This window comes from Podarcis liolepis (genome assembly GCF_965112155.1).
Source record: "Podarcis liolepis genome assembly, chromosome: 4".
Taxonomy (NCBI): domain Eukaryota; kingdom Metazoa; phylum Chordata; class Lepidosauria; order Squamata; family Lacertidae; genus Podarcis; species Podarcis liolepis.
The window spans coordinates 33,142,133-33,163,102 of record NC_139558.1 but is presented as its reverse complement, the minus strand read 5'-3'; the positions used below and the strand labels follow the sequence as shown (position 1 = coordinate 33,163,102).

Below are 20,970 nucleotides of genomic sequence, written 5' to 3'. Positions count from 1 at the left end.
TGGGCTGTCTCATGCTTGCTGTCTTCACAGTTTTCCTGCATGACCCAGGAATTCCAGAATGCCTCAGTTTCACTTCTTGAGGGCTGGGGAGAGAATACAATATCTTGCTGCCTGTCCTACATTCTGGATAAATGAGGCATGCTTGACCCTAACACTCATTCAAGGCTTCATAGCTCTGAATTATCATTTGAACTGGGCCAATGTATAGTCAAGAGGACTTGTTTTACTTCGTACCACAATGACTTCATTTCCTTGTGTTCCGAAGCACCATCCATTTCTAGCATCTGCTTAACTGAAACCACAAAAGAAACAAAATGGAAAGGGAAAGCTGTAGGAAGCTTAATGGCCCAGGTCTTTTAAAATAGCAAGCAACTGGTTTGCAAACTTTCTATTTATAGAAAACATTTTCCACACAGACCCCTGCTTGACAGTCATGGAATGCCAAGCGTCACAGAGGATTCTGGGGCATTTTCTAGGGTGCACATTTACTTCGCATAATATACTTGCCAGTATACTTTCACACCATGTGTATTTGGAGTGTACCCCAGGATTCAGTTAAAACAAAAAACAAAAACTGTAGTCAACAGTACCACAGTGATAGGGAACATCCAACCCACAGACCTAGTTTTGGATATAAACAGTTCATTTTCTATCACAATTGCTTGCCTTAAATGCATCTTCAATGGTTTTTGAATCTCTAAAATATCCTATTATGATAGCTGTTACTAAAACAAAGGGTATACTCTGTGCTTTAAAAAGTGCAACCTATATAAATTATGTGAATCCAACAAATGCAGCTATTTTGTGATTGCTAAATACGGTAGGGTGAAAGACTCACTCATCATCTCTGCAGACATTTGCAGAACTTCCCTGCAGTTTCACACTGACTGAAAATCTCTGCTCAATACACAAACACCTTCTGAGATACCACCAGAACTTGCCCAAACATTATGTTTTTTTATTTCAGTTTTGCCACAGACTTAAAAACTAGAAGCTTACCTTTCTAGGTTTCCAATGAAAAGCTAAAAATCCTAGGATAACTAGTACCAAATTCTGTACTTGTTCAATATAACTGTAGAATCGAGATATCCATGTTGCCTTAATTTGTTTTCCACGGGTGACACACCGCTGTTCCTCCCAGGTCACAGAACCTGAAAAATAAGAAAAGGGATCTCCTGGTAATGCTCATCTGTTGAACTTAATGAAAATACTGTAAAAATACCAGCTCTTTAGAATGCCACTTACAAGCTAGCCTACGCCAAAAGGATCAAAAGGGTGCAATTTCAACACTTCTTTGTTGGTACTGGGAAGTGCTCCCTCGGGTTGATAAACATTTGATCCAATTAATGAATTTAAGAAGAAACAAAAAGTACTTTTGAAGCTGCCAAGCCATTCCTCAGTTTGACAGGGAATTCAATGATGTGATTACTTTTAAATCAAGAGCCCTTTCCAGCTCCTAAAGTATTGCTTCTGGAAGTCAGTATCTGCAAACACCAAGAGGCTTCCTGTGGCAGCCTTAAACACTAGCTAAAGTATTGTAGGAAATCCTTTCCACAGACATTTCCGGATGAGTTGCTCTGAGAAGGAAGTGAAATCTCTTGAGCACATGAGGGTCAGGTGACATGCACCAATTTTAAAAAGGGGAAAGGAAAAAATATGAGTATATCGAAGTCTACTCTCCCATTTCAGTGAAAGTTACAAAACATATTTCTGATCTTTAGGAAACTGGGCACCTTTATTTTATATGTATGTACATATGTATATGTGAGGGACGCGGGTGGCGCTGTGGGTTAAACCACAGAGCCTAGGACTTGCCAATCAGAAGGTCGGCAGTTCAAATCCCCACAATGGGGTGAGCTCCCGTTGCTCGGTCCCTGCTCCTGCCAACCTAGCAGTTCGAAAGCATGTCAAAGTGCAAGTAGATCAATAGGTACCGCTCCGGCGGGAAGGTAAACAGCGTTTCCGTGTGCTGTTCTGGTCTGTGGACAAATGCCGGCTCCCTTGGCCTACAGAGTGAGATGAGCGCACAACCTCAGAGTCGGTCACGACTGGACCTAATGGTCAGGGGTACCTTTACCTTTACATATGTATATATAATACATGTGGAAATTGCAAAGTTCAAGGAACTGTCCAGCTTACTGAACAACCAAGCATCACATTACAGAAAGCAATTCATTTGTTGTCATGAATTTGCTTCCTCTCTTGCCCTTAAACCCAGCATATCCAGTGATTATGTTAGGACTCCTATACCCAACTTAAAGAAAATACAATTTTTTACTAAGCAAATAAGTGTGTGCTTTAAATGCCTTATGGCACATGGCTGAGGGAGTGGCCCGGAACCCATCACTGAACAAGTGTCTGGCATCCCTGCCCCATGTTTCAATCCCAAACAGAGTTCTCAGTCTTCAAAAAGTTAGATTCACAGAGAATCTGACTTGTTTTCAAAACCAAAGGATTAAGAAGTCACTTCTCAGTTTCATCCCAGAACCCAGGTTTTGCAATTTGCCTTGGGACTCTGGCTAGACTTTTCTTTGGGAGTGAAACCAACAAAGGGATTCTGCACACTTGGCCCGTGAACTAATCAATTTCAGTTCCTTGCTCTTGATAAGTTCAGTGTTCTCTAACTTGTGTACTGGAGCATATATTATCCAGGCGCTTGCTCCTGAAATTTAGCTGGAAGAAAGCAGCGTGAATGTTATCCACCAACAACTCTGTAGTAAGTCCATTCCTCCTATATATATTCCCCATCCATTCTGAAGGGACTCGACATTGCAGGAGGCCTGTAAGCTAAAATACACCACAAACACTGCATAAACCCTGACTGCACAATGATAAATGAAACAAACCTAAAGCTATAACCCATAACAGGCTTAGGGCAAAACTGCAAACAAGGTAGGCAACAGTCATGTGTAACAGAAGCCCAAAAAGCCCAGAACTGCAGCAAAGAACTGTGGGAAAGGGGGTTACTTAACTCTTGCTATATTGGTCACCCTCCCAATTTGCTTTTACCGCTGCATGATTCCAGACTCATGTCTGCAAAGTAAACCTGTGGTACAAGTATTTGGGGTGTTCAGGGAAAAGCAGCTGGCCTGCGAAGGGCTAAGAAACCTCCCTCACCCAACACTTTTCTCCTGCAAAACTACTTGATCACATTAAGTGCTCTGCAACAGGAAGTGGGCTGCTGGGCTACCTTCATATGCACATGCCACATAAGGTGCCCCATGTGGTATGATTCTAACTGTGTGGAAAATTCCCTGATATGGCATGGGGCAATGTTCCATGATCAGTCAACCTGGCAAGCTGAACGGATGACTTGTAGTCTGTTATATCAAGGGGAAATGGCCATTTTCAGGAGAGCAATGTGAATATGATTTCAAACACCATTTATTCAAATGAGTTTCCATTGTGCCTTAATATAACGAACAGACGCAATAAGCACCAGTGCAGACTACTTGATGCTTACTTAGCATTTAAAACCACACTTCAAGCATTCTAAGTGCTCCACACACATTATCTCAGTGTGATCGCCCTCTCTAAAAGTAGGGCAGCATTATTATCCCTATATTGCAGGAGGGAGTTGGCTCCAGTTACAATTAACTCTCATTGAGTACAATTCCTTGCCTTTTTGCAAAGATTTTTATGTGTGTATTCTTTGGATAGCTTAAAGTTTCACAGGGTAAATCATCTCCAGCTGTCCCTGAATATGCTGTTGAAAAGTGCCAAAATGCACTTCGTAAAATATCAATGCCCTGATCAATAAATTAAATACCACATGCTGCCTTCACCCTGCCAAAGACAAGCTGCAAATATATCTGCAATGCTGCAGTGCAGATTTCCTTAAAAGTAAATGCTGTGGTTATTTACATTCCAAATACGGCACCTTGTGAAAAGTGGAGATAACCTAACTCTGAGAAAAAGGTTTCACACATTTTGGGGGAAGTTGTGTGCATTCTGTTTTTAAAATGCCTTTCCTTCTCTTTTGGAAATACCGTAAACATCCCCCCCCCCCACCAGACACATATGAACAGTATTTACCTGTTAATCTACTTTTTCCATTCAAATTCATACCAGTACTTCTTCCCTTTTGTGTTAGTCCCCACTTTCTAAATTGCTGATTACACCGTGTGGATAGTACTGACAGGGTATGCACACAGATAGCTGCACTTGCACGTTGCTTCCCCCCCAACACCAATTCCCCCCCCCCCCGGCAAAAAAATGCCCAGTCAGGAAGTGCTGAGCTGCACACAGTAAGGTAATTGCAAATTCTCAGTACATACTTTTGCAGTTTTCTGGATCTGTGCAAACCTGAGGGAGCAAAATAATATACACCCATACATATAAAGCTACAATCTCTGGTTCAGGAGTGCGTTGGCTGGAAAAGAAATGAATGCAGTTGTGCATTCTCAACACACTTTTCAGATTGCTGCACAATATCTGTGGCAGAAATGTTTAGTGTGGTTTGCTTGTGCAGTTTTCTGGTTTGGGGACAAATCTGAGGAATCAGAAGAAGTACATATTAAATAGTTACAGCATGGTTGGAAATGAAATGAAAGCACTAAGGAAGTAACGGGCACAAAAAGGGGAGTAGCAGAAAGTGACAATTGATACAGTCACCCCAAAACACCAAAACAAATAGTCTTTGACCCCAAGTTGAGAGGTTTGGAGTTCCACTTTCCCCAACTTGTTGGATTATCTCCAGATCAAGTAAACCTGAATTTACAGGGGTGAAGCATATAGAGATTGGTGGAGTTTGCAGGTGATGTAATGTGGCCTATGCACGACTAATGTAATGTGGACTAGGCTTTTGGAAGTACTTGAAAACTTTCAAGGTCAGCACAACCAATGGGGTGATCTATCCTCCTTCCCAGCTCTGAGTTGCAGTGGGAGGGGGACACCCCTGTTGCCCTAGCTTTGGAGACATTTGGGAAACAGCTTGATAGCTCCAAGATTCAGGGCAAAGTCTGGAGAAATCCCCACCCACTCAACATTCTGGGGAAGCATAAGAGATCTTAAAAGATGCACCGTACTTGCCAGGGCAACCATATCTATAGAACTCTGTGGCTATTAGCCTACAAATCACAGCCAAGGTGCTGCTTCAGTATATTATACTGCTACTAGGAGTGAAAGCTGCAAGTCACAAAACAAAAAGCACAACTTAAGGCAATGAATGCACTTGGTAGCATAAAACAATGTGACAGCAAAAATACACATCATGTCTCCATGACAGCTTCCGGCGCTGACACTGTGCCAATATAGAACAGCATATGTAAATTTCCAGAGTCAAGACAGGCAGTGCGTTTCCCAATCCTATTTATGCAAAAGCACGTCATAGGGTGTGTAGTTGTGCTTACTCCCTAGTAACGGCACATTCTTCTGAAGCCTAAGGCTTACATACATTTCCCACAACATCTCTTTTTAAATCAAATTCCAAATCGCCAGCACCTTGCAGCCCTGATCCCTTTTCTGCCTGAATTTAATGTATTGCACAACCCAGACCACAAGACTTAGAATAAAAATAGAAGACCAAATTAAAGCAATCCCACTGCCAGGATTTCAGCAATATCACAAGTGTGGTTTTCATTAGTAATGCAACAGTGTATCCCTCCCTCCCAACGCATTCTTGCTAGGGATTATTAGAGTAGAAAGGTTAATGCAGAACAAACATGCTAGGACATTTACCAGGGGACTTTTCCCTAATAAAAATGTTCCAGTCCTGCTATTTCCTCAGTGCTTGATAGAATATTCTGATTAGTGCTATAGAAGACATAAGGCTACGTCATGGTTCAAAAGCAAACCATGGAAGGGAGGGGGATTTCTGTGCAAGAGGATAGCGCATGCAAGTCCACAGCACAGTCCTATTCCCTTAAGTACAGTTAGAAGATTGGGAACATTTCATCTGCCCTAGGCCATACTACAGTAAGCACTTTCTGATTTAAACTAGGTTGTAGATGCTCTGTAGTGCTTCTGCCATTTTGCATAAAGTATATAATGAACCGTTGGATATTCAGACTCTAAACCAAGGATTGGGAACCTGTGGTCCTCAGGAATTATACAGTTGCCACCAACCCTGACCATTGACCATGCTGGCTGAAGCTGACAGGAGTCCAACAACATCTGGAAGCCACAGGTTCCCCCACCACTGCTCAAAGTATTCGCTCATTATTAATAACAAATGACTGTTCCGTTACAGGTAAGGGCTCTGGTAGACAGAAGGTCCAAGATGAGGTGTTCAAGATGGACAGTTCAATGCACAGCTCAAGCTGAAGCAAATTTAGATTGTTGTTTCAGCAAACAAGTTATCCCAGACTGAGCCTTTAATAGAGGCTGCTGGGTAGTTAGCTCTATCGCCACCAGTGGGAGCTGCTCCTCTGGTTAAAGGGGTCCTTAAAAAACCCCAGGGGAAAACAAAAACACAATCCCCCACTGCCATAAAGTTTCCCCACATTTGAGGAAACTGCAGGGGCCAGCACACCAAAGTGCAATGGATGAGCCTCACCCTGGGAAAACTTCCTTCATGAACGACGTATCTTCCGCCACCAGGTTGAGTATGTTAACGTTGTCCTATCTGTTTTGAATCCTATGACATGGGCAAGATACTTTTGATGGAGCTTCTGAGACCGGAGTCCTCAAAGGCAGAGGGGTGGCAATGTGACCTCCTTGGGCCTGGAAGGTTTTGGCAGAATGGCCTTCTGTGGTGGAGTTTCCAGCACAGTTCTTTCTGATTCTTCCTCCAGTTCCACAGTGGGACCCTGAGGTCATGACAGTGACTTTGCCCTGCATTATCCAATATAGCTCCTGTCTTTCGGGGCTTTTAAAACCAAATACTGAAGTGGATCTTTGGATCTACTGAAAGAAAAATGGAGCTAACTTGGATTTATGTTCTATATTACCTCAGAGTAATCAGAATGAAAGATGAGTGAATGTTCAACCATAAAACCTCTTCCCAACCAACAAAATTCCATGCTTTAAAGAATGATGCAACATCTATTCTGAGGTCCATCCAATACTCAGAGCTCAACTGCAAAGAGATCTTTGTTAAAGACTTCTGTCCCCAAATACAGCACTGGGCTAAACCTTGCTTGCATCCCTATCACAAAGTTGTCTTTCTTATTCCATAGGGGCAGGCATAAATTTCTGGAGCTGCTAAGATCAAATCTATAAAAGTTCTAGAAAACCATGAGTCTCAGCCATGACCCCAATCAATGATGTGAGCCAGAGCACTTTCTAGAGACTTATTTTATCTTGGACATATATTTTTTGCCATTTCATCTCTTCATTAGCAACAATGAATAGGTGCTGATTGAAGAAACAATGTTAAGCAAGCTTTGCAAAGTTTTATTTTGTTGCTTTGTTTACCAAATACAAAATAAACATGCTAGACTAGATCACTCTCCAGGGCAACACTCTAGATCACTCTCCAGGGCAACAGAAAAATTTCCAATGCAAATAACCCTAATTTGCATGGTTGTTCCCCCTCCCCCCATAAAACACACATCACTGATCCCAGTGCTGCCACAGACTGCTTCTCTGTTTCGGGGTAGGAAATGGCTGAGGGAGAGTCCACAAGTAGCAGGAAGGGTCCGTGCAGGAATAAGGATACCTGACTGATATACTGGTTGCCTAGGTAACTATCTCTCATTCCTGGCCCCTCACTCTAGCCAATCAACTCTCTCTGAAGGCTGAGCCACAGCCTCAGCAATGACCTGAGAGAAGTGCAGTGACCCTTACATGAGCAAGTTCTTAAAGCCACAAGAATGCTTGTGGGCACTGACTTGTAAAAAGTAGGAAGTTTAAGGGGAAAGACATAGGGCCAAGCTCTGTATTCTTTTCCCAGCTTCCAGAATTCCCGCTGATGCTTGCTTTCCAGTTAAATTCCTAACACAACCCACTGAATATTCTTATGGTTATACAGTGGTACCTCTGGTTAAGTACTTAATTTGTTCCGGAGGTCCGTACTTAACCTGAAACTGTTCTTAACCTGAAGCACCACTTGAGCTAATGGGGCCTCCTGCTGCTGCCACACCGCCGGAGTACGATTTCTGTTCTCATCCTGAAGCCAAGTTCTTAACCTGAAGCACTATTTCTGGGTTAGCAGAGTCTGTAACCTGAAACGTATGTAACCTGAAGCGTATGTAACCTGAGGTACCACTGTACTCTATTTTAAAAAGAACATCACAGAGTTTCTATATTTTGCACTGCAAGTGTTCGAACACAAATTGCACACATTATTCTTATACCTTCCTTCTAGAGATGAGAAATAGTGGCCTGCCAGTGTCTTTATATGTCTTGTGAGTTTATAGTGTATAAACACCTTGTGTGTTTATACTGGAGATGAGATTTGAACTAGGACACAGACATTAATCTGCACCACCTCTTTGTTAAGAGGCATGTGGTGGGACAACACCTCAGGCCTGGGGCCTCATTTCCTCCACGTTGTCCTTGGGACACGCTCCCTAATCCAGGGGTAGCCAACCTGTTGCCTTCCAGATGTCATTCAACTGCAACTCCCATCACACCTGCCCATTGGCCGTGCTGGCTGATGGGGGTTGCAGTTCAATAGCAACTGGTATCCCTGTCCTATCCTATATCCCTTCAATGGGTCGCACTTCACACCAGTGTGGGCCTACACCTTCCTTGAGTGCTTTTGCCTGGCTGGAGCGGGTCCTTGAACCCTGATCTTGTCTCTTGACTGCAGGAATGGAGAGGAGTGGGGTGCACACATACATGCACTTCCGACTGTTGCATAATGCAGCCTACTATACAAAGGCAAGTGACTGCCATTATCTGGCCCACTTTTGCCTCTGCTCCCCCTGAAAGGTTCCCACAAGGGAATGAAGGTTCCCCACCCCTGGCCTATGCAAACAAAAGTGGCCATTAGCATTCATCATGTCTGGAAACTAGACAAACCCCGACCCAAGTGCCAACTGTTCGCATTATCCCCCTGGCTTTAAAAGGTGCTCTGAAGTAGGCGGGACAAAGAATTGCTGAGGAAACAAAACCAACACAGTTACGTCTTCTGTGCAGCAACTGCACGCAAAGTAGCAAATCATGTTTTCTGCCTCATTAATGGATTGGCATATTACTATAATAAATATCGCTTAAAATGTTATGCTTCAGTACTACCAATGGTGATCTCCGCCCATCTCAAGAATCAGGATTTGATTTCTTTTACATATGTGCAATTTTCACCAATTACTACATACAGGAGTAGAAGCATTTGATTCTTGAACAAAAATGTGGGGCGTGCTCCACTAGGGAGAAATAACGGCAAAAGAAAATAATCTTAAGGGAGTTTATTTTGTGCGCTAAAATAAAACGTGGAGGGTGAACTGCTGCAAAAGAAATTAAGATCAGCATTAGCAGCCAGAGCACCTGGGCGGCTAAGGGAGAGGTCTAACCTTTGTTCTTCCCCATTGCTGCTGCCAAATTCCTCTAGAGGAGAGAGACAGCTTCGGTCCAGTATATCTTAAGGAGCGTCTCCACCCCCATCGTTCTACCCGGACACTGAGGTCCAGCGCCAAGGGCCTTCTGGCGGTTCCCTCACTGAGAGAAGCAAAGCTACAGAGAACCAGGCAGAGGGCCTTCTTGGTAGTGGCACCCACCCTGTGGAATGCCCTCCCACCAGATGTCAAAGAGAACAACAACTACCAGACTTTTAAAAGACATCTGAAGGCAGCCCTGTTTAGGGAAGCTTTTAATGTTTGATGCATTGCTGTATTTTAATATTTTGTTGGAAGCCACCCAGAATGGCTGGGGAAGCCCAGCCAGATGGGCGGGGTATAAATAATAAATTATTAGTAGTAGTATTATTAGACAAGGAATCCATCTAGCCAGGGGGAAAGACCCCACTATATAAGTATATAAAGCATATGTCATTGAAGATAATAGCTTACTTCTAAATTTAATATATAGCCCTTAAAGTAAATATAAAAAAGGACTGTGTCAAGGTGACTTACAAATAGCCAGTGCTATTTTTCTAGAAAAAGAGGTGGAGGAACTCACCATGAACACCTCCCTTGTTCTCTTATAATGGCAATGGTGCCCACCTGAGAGGTGCCGGAACTGAGTTCTGATAAGTTTGGGCTGAAAGAAAGCCCTGTGATAGCTGTGTTACATCACATCACATCAGACCATGTCCACCCAGCTCTTGAAAACTGAAGCAAGCTCTCCAGGGTCTCAGGCAGGCATTTCCCAGCTCTACTGGTAGACACCAGGGATTGAACCTGTGAGTTTAGGCATGCAGGGCTAATGCTCTCCCACTGAACTACAGGCCTTCCTCGATACATCTAACCCAAACAACACAGTGAACAAAAACAAAGACCCGTATGAAATAAATTAATATCAACTTACACCAGTAGCAGCAAAATCATTTGGGACACCAATGCTGGTTTAAACAAATCAAGCTTAGGAGACTTACCCCCAATGCTTCCAGATGCTTGATAAATACAAAACAAGAGTGGCTTGCGTAAGATTTCAAAAATAGGAGACTCCTCTAACACCTCCTTAAGCAACTAGCATGCCACACATGACTAGGGCTGCAGACACAGGAGTACAGGTAAACTTATGGAAGCAGCTCTAGAGTTCAGAGAGGCTGTCATGTGGTCAGGAATCCCATGCCAGAGAGAGGGGCCTGAATACCAATAGCATACCAAGCCAACAACAATAATAATAAATTTTATTTATATCCCGCCCTCCCCAGCCGAAGCTGGGCTCAGGGCGGCTAACAACAATCAAAATAGTCCAACATTCTAAAACATTCATTATAAAATTAAAATTAAAATTAAAAAGACCCTGTCAGTCACCGTGCACCCAATCCTGGGATGGAAATTCTGACAGTGCTACCTGGCTTGTCAAAATGCCAAGACAATAGATATTTTGCCTCAGTCTATACTGCGATCATCCGCTCTGGCCACTCTTGTAGCTATGCTCTCTAGAATATGAAAAATTGCTTTTGCTCTCTACTTGAAAGAAATCATGTGTCATTGCCCATCTAGGCATAAATATACAAGCTAAATTTACACCAGATCAGGAAACTAAAAGGACTTTCTTAACTGTTGTGAAACTAGGAGACATAAGTAGAAATGTGTTTCTTCTTTGAGCCTTCAGATGAATGGCTCTAAATCATTATTGTTCCATTACTGGATTTTCTCTGAAAAAAAAGGAAACCAGCACTTAAACGATTGGAGTTCTTAAAAGCGACACTCCTTGACAGAGGAAGTTTAGAAAGCTTTTTGTGTGTGCACTAACAACAGCTTACAATCAAATGACATGCTAGCCTACTTTTTAATGGTCTTAGTAATTCTAGGTAATCCTGAATTCAGAGAGAGCTAAGATTCCCACAGTTCCCTGTAAAGAGGGATTGATTGTTAAACCACTCTGGGAATTGTAACTTTTTGAGGAGAATAAGGGTCTCCTAACAACTCCCAGCACTCTTAACTACATTCCTCAGGATTCTGAGCCATGACTGTTTAAACTGGTATGATACTGGTTTAAATGCATAGGGCAGATGGGGCCTAAATCTCACTTATTATGACCCAAAATGGAAGAGAGAGGTGCAGAGAACTTCTGGCGCAGAGAACGAGGAGTTAATAAAATTACTACAGTGACTTAGCAAACAATAGATTTCTGGAAAGGGACACCAGTTATCCCCAAACAGCCCATTTTCCCACTGAAGGGCAATTGTGACTAGAGAAGATGCCAAAACAATTAAAAGCCCCAAATACACACAAGTGGACACACACACACACACACACACACACACACACACACACAACTTTCCCAGTGACAACCACTCTTCAAATAGGGCATGGAGGCAACATCTATTTCCTGCTGTCACTTCCTAGTAAACCTTTCCACTTCTAAATGAGCTCATTTTAAAAGATCCCCCCCCCTGCGCTTCAAATTCTATAATCACAGACACTTCAAGTCAAATTAAATATATCTACCTATGTCTATTATTAGTTTGAGCATTAGCTCTGATTGAATAAATACATCTGTTGCTGAAGAAATATTCTGGTGTGAGGGAGGAGGGCAACGTGTTTAAAAATTAATCCCTGTACTCCAGCTTTCCCTGAAATAACAATAATGTACTGATCACTTATAAGATCATCGTTACAGGCAACTTGCTAAGGACAAACCAACAATCTGAAATACTGTACGTCATGGGGATCAACGTGTTACCAAAGAACTGCAAGAACTAAAAAGAGACTCTCATGGGTTTGACTCTTTGACTTCAGAAATACAGAGCCTCCCAAAGGGCTGAATTACTACCAGGCACAATAACAAATTTACAGTCTTAATAACAAGCAGCTGGCCACTCTCTTATCTCTAACATGGCTACGGAGGATTATATAATACAGGAAACTAGTGAATGGACGTGCCTGTTTTGCTTCCCTCCCCTTCGCACAAGCCGTTAGCTGTGCAATACTCTGTAAGCCATTCTGGGCAGCCATGAGGCTGCTTAGCAAAAACACCAGCAGCACAGAGACTGACATCATCTGATGAAAAGCAATGAAATATGAAATCCTGCTCTTTACTAGTCTATTCTTTTATTTGTACCCAACAGGCATTCTTACCTCGAGACTTCTAATTGCAGTCAGAAGATGATCATGCTGAGCAGAACCTCTGCAGTTCCAGCCTCTACTCACAATCGAAAAACATCCTAGTAGACCCATTTGGTGCAGCAGGTAATTAGTATTAGCGTTTTTCCTGCTGCTGCCTGAGCCGTTCCATCTGAAATCCAACTAATATGAGAACCTACTCCTAGACTCGGGGCTGTTTGATATGTGATGAATTTCCCTCACCAACAGAATTTCTGAAAATGATAATAAAGAGGAAAGTGGGGGAAAGATGATCAAATCCAATCTATTGCCACAGCTCTATTGGTTCTCAAATCTATCCAGCATATTTGTGGTTCGAACCATTACCTTCTCAACTAAAAGGTTTCCAGACCCTTTATCATTTTGATTGCCCTCCTCTGCACATGTTCTACCTTGACAATATCCTTAAATTATGGCAACCAGAAGTAGACACAGTACTCCAAGTGTGGTCTGACTAAGGCAGAACAGAGCTAGGTACTACAACTTCCCTTGATCAGGACACTAAACTTCTGTTGATGCAGCCTAGAATAGCATTAACTTTTTTAGCTGCTGCATCACACTGTTGACTCATGTTAAGCTTGTGGTCTACTCAGACCCCAGATCCTTTTCACATGTACTATTGGCAAGCCAGGTGTTCCCCATCTAATATTTGTGCAGCTGGCTATTCCTGCCTATGTGTAGAATCTTAATTTGTTCCTATTGAAATTCATTCTGCTAACTTGGGCCCGGTTCTCCAATCTGTTTAATTCATATTTAATCCTAATTCTGTCTTCTGCAGCATTAGCTAACCATCCCAGTTTGGTGTCACCTGCAGATTTGATGAGCATCCTCTCAATTCCATCGTCCAAGTCGTTTATAAATAAAAGGTACAACAAGATCAGGACAGAAGCCTGTGGCACCTTCGGGTTCGGTCATTCAACCAGCTAAAAAAAAAAAATCTCCCTTACCTTGTTCACCCTACAATTTCCTGCCGTAAGTACATATATTTATGGTTGCTATGTTCATTATTTCCACAAACATGTTGAACAAAACATACTTCCTTCTAAAGTCAACAGAAAAACTCCCACAGATTTTAAAGCAAACACAAAACTTTACAAATGATGGGATGAACACAACAGTGTAATCCAAACTAGTTTACCTGGGACTCTGCACACCCAGCTGAAAGTACAGTACTGCTAATATCTGCAGGTATGCATTTCATACCAACTATGAAGATTTTGTGTGTTTGTAAGCATTTGGTTTCTATCAAAATCCAAAAATGACACCTGCATTCAGCAACCACTGATGCGTGTTTTGTACCTAAACCCCAATCCATATATATTCAGACCTGTAACATAATCCTTTTAGATAACTTTGTTACAACCTGCCAGTTTCTGTCAGGAAAACCAGCTGCAAAAAGCACACAATGCTTGTGCTATTTAAACTTAAAATGGATGTATTTTGCACTGTACTCCAAATGAAGTGTCCTAACAGGCAAAATTCATTGAATCCATAATAAGTGCTTTTACTTGCAAAATGTACGAATGAGTAGCTAGCTATCCCAGTCTCAGGATCTGCCCTTTTCAGAAAGAGCATCGCTGTCACTATCTGTTTGTTTGTATGCTCCCCTTTTCTGAAAGACTATGTCCAAAGAGGCTCACAATATATTAAATGAACAGCAATAAAGTTAAATGGCACAATCAGGACTGAATTCCAGAATCTGCTTCTAGTGTGCAAAGCTTAGATTTGGAACATCTGGAACTAAGCAGTATATTCAGTATTTTCTTCCTCTCCTTCACCATCTAGCAATCGTAATCATGTCCCTGCCACACATGCCTGTATCTATGATGCTGAGTTTCCAGTCAGAAGGCGTTAACTTTAAGGTTGCCATTTTCCTCTCAAACTTGTACACCTCACACCCAGTTCCTCCCTTCCTCCTCCCCTCTCTCTCTCTCTCTCCCGCCCCATCCAGTGGCTCTGCCTTAAAAAAACACAGGTTGGTGTTAAGAAATTCTACAGGTGAGCTTTCCCAATAAGCACATTCCAATGCTAGCGAATGCTGCACCCCTAGAATTTCTGCATAGCTGTTAAAAAACACAGATTCAAGAAAGGGAGATGCAACCCTTAGTTTGGTTTGGGTGGGTGGTTTGGACAAGGGGGTTAGGGTAGGGATGACAGCCCCTAACATATACATCATAGTCAGAAAAAAGTAGGCACCTGTATTTGAGTGGAAATTCCTTTTTTTAAAAAAAATGAAGCTGTGGTTAGAAAAGTAGTAAAGAGACAATGCAGCCTCATGAAGGAAGCCTCTGATCTGCATCATCCATGGCAAAGGATGCCGCTCCCCAGAAGTGACATATACTCAAGGGTTGACACTGAAAAATATGTTGGTGCACTGGAACAAGCAGAGCTTGTGAACAATGAACACCCTAGTCAGAGCCAATGAGAACATTTTCTTACAGGCTTTGTCAGTGCAACTAAATGCTCACACCAACGGCCTACATAGGTAAGCAGCATAATGCCAGAAGTGTTGCTCACAGCAGCTGCTTCTGTTCAAAGAGATACCCCCCCTTGAGTGTAAACTGCTCATGTGAAACTGCCTTATTCCAAGGTCAGGTCAACTCTACCTTGGCTGGGCTCAGAACAACTGTAAAAAGAACCAGGTAGGGACAAAGCAGCTGTGAGCTCCTGTCTGGGAGTCTGTGCAATCTTGGGAAGCCATAGTTTGGGTTCACCATGTTGTGTGAATCAGATTTATGCTCAAGCTAAAACTGGATAAGGAATTCTCACTTTCCATATTCTAAATTTCTATTACCAAACATCACTCTCAAGACAGAATGCTTTTTCCCTGGTTGCTTGCCCTTTTTAAAACAAGAGGCAATAATATATAATAATACATATATTTGCACTGCAGTAAACTGGAGAGATCCCAGGGGCCTAGTTGCCATGGTCCCCTCATATCTGGCACATAAATATTTTTTTCCAGCATGGCACAGATGGCACTTTTAAATGTGAGGCTGACACCTAAATATATGTAGTATTTTTACCACTCCTGTGTTACAAAATCCCAGTCATATTTCCCTTGCAAGAAATGCTACCTTGGGGGGAAAGGAAGGATTCATTCTCTTGAAAATAATCCCTACAAAAAGTGATACTATATATGAATTTCTGTGTTTTTACAAACAACTCAGGAGAAGCACATTAATGAACTACTAGACACCTTAGAACAGGCGTCCTCAACCTCGGCCCTCCAGATGTTTTTGACCTTCAACTCCCATGATCCCTAGCTAGCAGGACCAGTAGTCAGGGATGATGGGAATTGTAGTCTCAAAACATCTGGAGGGCCGAGGTTGAGGAAGCCTGCCTTAGAACATATATAAGTAATACGCAGGTACACTTGAGCAAATTTGCTGCAGTCCTGCCTCCAAGTGCTAGGGCTGGGCCATATCTGGTTTCCAACATCACAATATGTTGATACATCACAATGTATGAATTAAGGATGGAACTACATAGAGGTGAACGGGTGCATGAACCGGGCAGACCTGGTCACTATTTATCTGGAAGACAGAGCCCTCTGTCAGTGGTTCATTGACTTTTTTAGAACAAGTCCAACTCTCTCAAAAAAATAAAAGTACAGTTAGAAACCATACAGTATACAGTGGTACCGCTGCTTGCGAACGGGATCCGTTCCGGAGGCCCATTCGCAACATGAAAAGAACACAACCCGCAGCGGCGCGTCTGCACACACGGGGATTGCGATTCACCGCTTCTGCGCATGCGCGTGATGTCATTTTGCGCTTCTACACATGCACGAGCGGCGAAACCCAGAAGTAACCCTTTCCGGTACTTCCGGGTCACCACGGGACGTAACCTGAAAGAATGTAACATGAAGCGGACATAACATGAGGTATGATTGTATAGCACAGTGCATTACAATTGCTACAATATGCGGGGGGGGGGGGCTTAAATGGTCTACCAAGACCCTCAGCCATTTTCAAGATTCCTGGGTAGGGAGAAAGGTTTTGGAACTGCTGTGCTAAGTCATTGCTTTTCCACAATAACCCAGAAACAGATTTAAATTGGTGGCTCCACACAGTATTTAATATAGCCTTATTTTCCTCATAAATATCCATCAATGTCCACCTCACATTGGCAAGACCCAATTCTAACTTCTGTTCTAAAGGCCCCACTTCTTCCTTCTCTTAGACAGCAGCTTCCTCTTTGCTCCTTTAAAGCTGCTAATTAGATTCTTCCTGTTCACTCACCACAAATCCTTGAACTGACCCTGTTCCCTAGGGCGATGGCAGCAATGGGGTGGGGTGGGGGCTCTAATTACTAGTTCCCTCTCTGCAGCCAGAACAACCGCTCATTAATTTTTATTTTTTATGCAATTGCAAAATTGGTTTTGCTGCGATGTTTGAACTGGGCCATTGTAAGCCTACACAAAAGTGAAAGACGAGCTTAGGAGCCAATTAATTCAAAGTCAATGACATGCTATTGTCGTACCTTAAACAATTACAATCCTATATACTGTTGAACAATGCTGTAGCTGTTTGAGGCCCTCAATTCTGTCCATTCAATGCTATATTGAAATGCTTTTCTGTTAAACTAGGCTATCCTGCATTCACCAAATGAAACGTTCTTGCAAAGCTGTGATAGACGTACCAACCGTCCATTTTAGCCTTATTTGGGCGTTCTTACGCATCGTGTTGACGAACACATGAGTAGGGGTATGCCTTCACACACAGAGCGAAACCATCTGTAGTAACAGAGGCTTCAGTAAAGACTCTGTGCAGGGTCTCTCTCATTACAGGCTGCCATGCTCCTTCCATGAAGGTTGGGCAGGGGGCATCTACTCTGCACATCCCTGCCCCCGCATTAAGCAAAATGCCCAAATAGGTGGTTTTTTTTGTAGCAGATCATACCAATCATGATGTTGGAGATAGCACACCCCTGTATTCCAGTTACCGAGGACCACAAGTGGGGATAAGTACTGTTGCTCTTATATTCTGCTTTGGCTACTGCAGAGGCATTGAGTTGGTCACTGTGAGAACAGGATGGTAGACTGGGTGGGCAACCGGCCAGATCCACTAAGGTTCTTCTTCTTGTGTTCTACTGCTAGAACTAGGGTCTATCAACCTTTGTCTACACCAGGGGTGGAGAACCTGTTGCCTTCCAAATATTGTTGGGACTACAGTTCTCATCTCATCATCCCTGACCACCACTGGCCATACTTGCTGGGGTCATTGGGAGTTGTAGGGCCACACCAAGACTTTTGACAACACTGTGTAATATTATAGAGAATAATCAAAGAATGATAGGGATTATTGTTCTGTGAGGAGTCTCCTAACAACTCTCAGCACCCTCAACTGAATCCCCTGGATTCTTTGGGAGAAACAACTAGTGTTTAAAATGGCACCAGAACTGGATGTGTCCATTACGTTGTGTGTTTTCACTTGCCCTACAGCATTTGACAGATGAAAACAGTCACATTCATGGGGAGAAGTAAGGGATGGGTCCCACAATTCCAGAGGATAACATGTCACAAGCCGAAAACGGGACTGAATGAAATACTTTCTGCAAAGATTGCTAAACCAAGCAAGTCACTAAGACAGACCAGATGGCTCAATTGAGCAAGTCAAGTCCTCTACCACACTGAAAGAAAAAAACTCCAGCACTTTCCTAATCTTCCTCACCTCAACCACCTATGCCCCAACTGTGGAACAAAATTTGTACACCATGTTTTCTCAGAAAGCAATTTCCTAAATTATTATCGCAATTCCATAAGCAGTACCCAGGTGTTTTGTTTTCTGTTTGCCTTCAAGGACAGGCACTTTGTACATGTTTAGAAGTCCTTTGATCCTTATTATTTATTTCTCCCCAGTCTTCACCTTGCTATTAATCCTGCAGAGTCTTTCCTCGCCATGCAATCCCCCCTGCTACGATTAGAAAAGGCAAAGGAGCCTCTGAGAAAAGGAGTGGAGTCGCATGGGGAAACGTGCCAGATTGATTATCAATAGACATTTGGGACAATCTCAGGTTACCTAGGGCAGCTGGAAGGTATGTCTGCATGACAAAGCATGAACAAATCTGTGCAGTACAACATTTAAAAAATATCATGTGATATGGAAAACAACTGGAGATGGAGGAGAGGACAGGGAGTGAAAAAAGAGCTGTCAGTGGAGGGGGCCCCTCTCTTCCCATCCTCTGGACCTCCTGGGAAACCCAACAAGCCTACTGGACTAGGAACTGGGTGTGGAGAGAGCAGCCGAATGGGACATCGTTGTGGGCAGCCTGAGGAAGTACTACCCACCTTGGGCCTGCCCATAAAAAGCAAGTCTAGAGACTAAGAGCAATGTCTGCTGTTTCCAGGAACTCTTCTTGTTGTGAGACTTTTGTGAGTGAGCTGAGAGTTTGTTTGGACCCTGCCTGGTGAGAAACCCAGAGGCTGAGAGTGAGGGTGTGTCAGAAGGAAAATGAAGATATATAGATGTGTGTGTGTGTGTGTGTAACTTTGTATTACTGTAACATTTTTATATGTAGCTGTGGGGGTTTTTTTGGTAATTTTTTGTTTAAGTTGTCTGTTGTTGCTTCAGTTTTTTGTACACTGCTTAGAGATATTTTTTATATAAAGTAGTACAGAAATTAAATAACCAGTGTAAACTACCAAGGCATAACTGGTGAAAATAATACAAGCATGTTTACAAATAAAAGAGTTTTTCTTTAGTTTTTCTTTTGCAGACAATCAGGAAGTTATGACTTAAATTATCCTAATGAAGTACAGTGGTACCTCGGGTTACATACGCTTCAGGCTACATACGCTTCAGGTTACAGACTCTGCTAACCCAGAAATAGTGCTTCAGGTTAAGAACTTTGCTTCAGGATGAGAACAGAAATCGTGCTCCAGCGGCGCGGCGGCAGCAGGAGGCCCCATAGGCTAAAGTGGTGCTTCAGGTTAAGAACAGTTTCAGGTTAAGTACGGACCTCCGAAACGAATTAAGTACTTAACCTGAGGTATCACTGTAATTATGTTTGGGTCAGAATTTCCCTACACACACACACACAGCTAGTTACAGCTGAGAATTCCAGCCATAGAAACATCTATCTGGATGTCAGTCCCAATTACTTCAACAGGACTATGTGCATGTCCCCATTTTGAAGAACCCAGGAGTGCTTTATATCTTGCTTAAAAGGGAAAATGATGTCAGGCAAAAAAAAAGGGAAAAAAAACCACGATTAAGAATATTAATAAAGTTTGACAATCAAAATTGACTTCAGATCATTTGGGAGATTATACACACACAAAAACCACACTGCCACACAAACTAGGCCAGGTCAAAAGAAGAAAAGCTGACAAGCGAAACCCAGTTCCACGGAATGGCATTATCAGATACCATATGGGTTGGTTCCCTAGGTTTAAATCCTATGATTTCATTCAGCCTTCAGTAAATGCAACTATGCATAAGGATGCAGACTTTTGACCCAGAGGAGCTACCACCAGGCAAAACTGTGCAGCGTTGAGATTAAACCATAGAACAAGTTTCCAACACAAAATCAATGCAGGAATAGTCATGCTGGAAAATGCATTTTTTAATATATTAAAAACCCTTGGCTGAATTATTTAAAACCAGTTTTTAAAAAGCTGTGGGAACTTCCTGTAACAGAAACTACATTTAGGAGACCATGCCCAAATTCCATCTAGTTCAGATATCCTTGGGAAACTCATAATCAGGGCAGGACAGAGACAACTGGCTTAGTGTGGCAAAGAGGGATAGAAAGTTTTGACAAAACAAACCACCATAGCTCCTGTTTCCAAGAATACCCAGGACATGCTGTTGACATTAAACATGGAGGTTGTTTTCTCTAGCTTTCATAGCTAGCAGCTGATGGGCAGGTCTGTTCTTCATGACTTCACTAAATCTTATGTAAGCCACCTAAGCAAGCATCACTGCACTAGTGCACCATGTTGTAATTAATTCCGTAAGTTAACAATTCATTTCATGGTTGCTTTATTTTTGTTGTTGACCCCAAACCCTTGGGCCAGCCAGTTTCACCAAATGCCCTAAATTCTAGTGTTTCAAAAGGAAAAAATGCACCACTTTAACAAAAGGTACCGTATGTTATACCTCCCTTAGTGCACTATATTCACTATATTTTTTTATTAAAAAAACACCTCCTCTTCTCCTTCCCTAAAATCTTACCACTTTCTTAAAAATGAAGGTGAATTAATCTCCTGATTATAACCTGTCCTTTACTCTTCCTTCTCTGGTTCTAAAGGCTGAACAGGATTCCATACAACATTCAGGAAACACACAAACCACATATTTGTATAGCATTTATCATTTCTAGATGCCCCTCCATTTCACTTGTGTCTTCAAAAGCCTTGTAACAA

General features: G+C 42.4%; 1 protein-coding gene across 33 annotated transcripts in view; it reads right to left on the bottom strand.

The window, feature by feature from the left end:
• INPP4A (inositol polyphosphate-4-phosphatase type I A) overlaps positions 1 to 20,970 on the bottom strand; it is a 100,287-nt gene that overhangs the window by 58,164 nt on the left and 21,153 nt on the right. For all 33 annotated transcript variants that reach the window (XR_014525771.1, XM_083501676.1, XM_083501653.1 and 30 more), the window contains exon 2: positions 1,000 to 1,151. The gene's annotated coding sequence lies outside the window, so the exon portion shown is untranslated. The remainder of the gene's footprint in view (positions 1 to 999; positions 1,152 to 20,970) is intronic.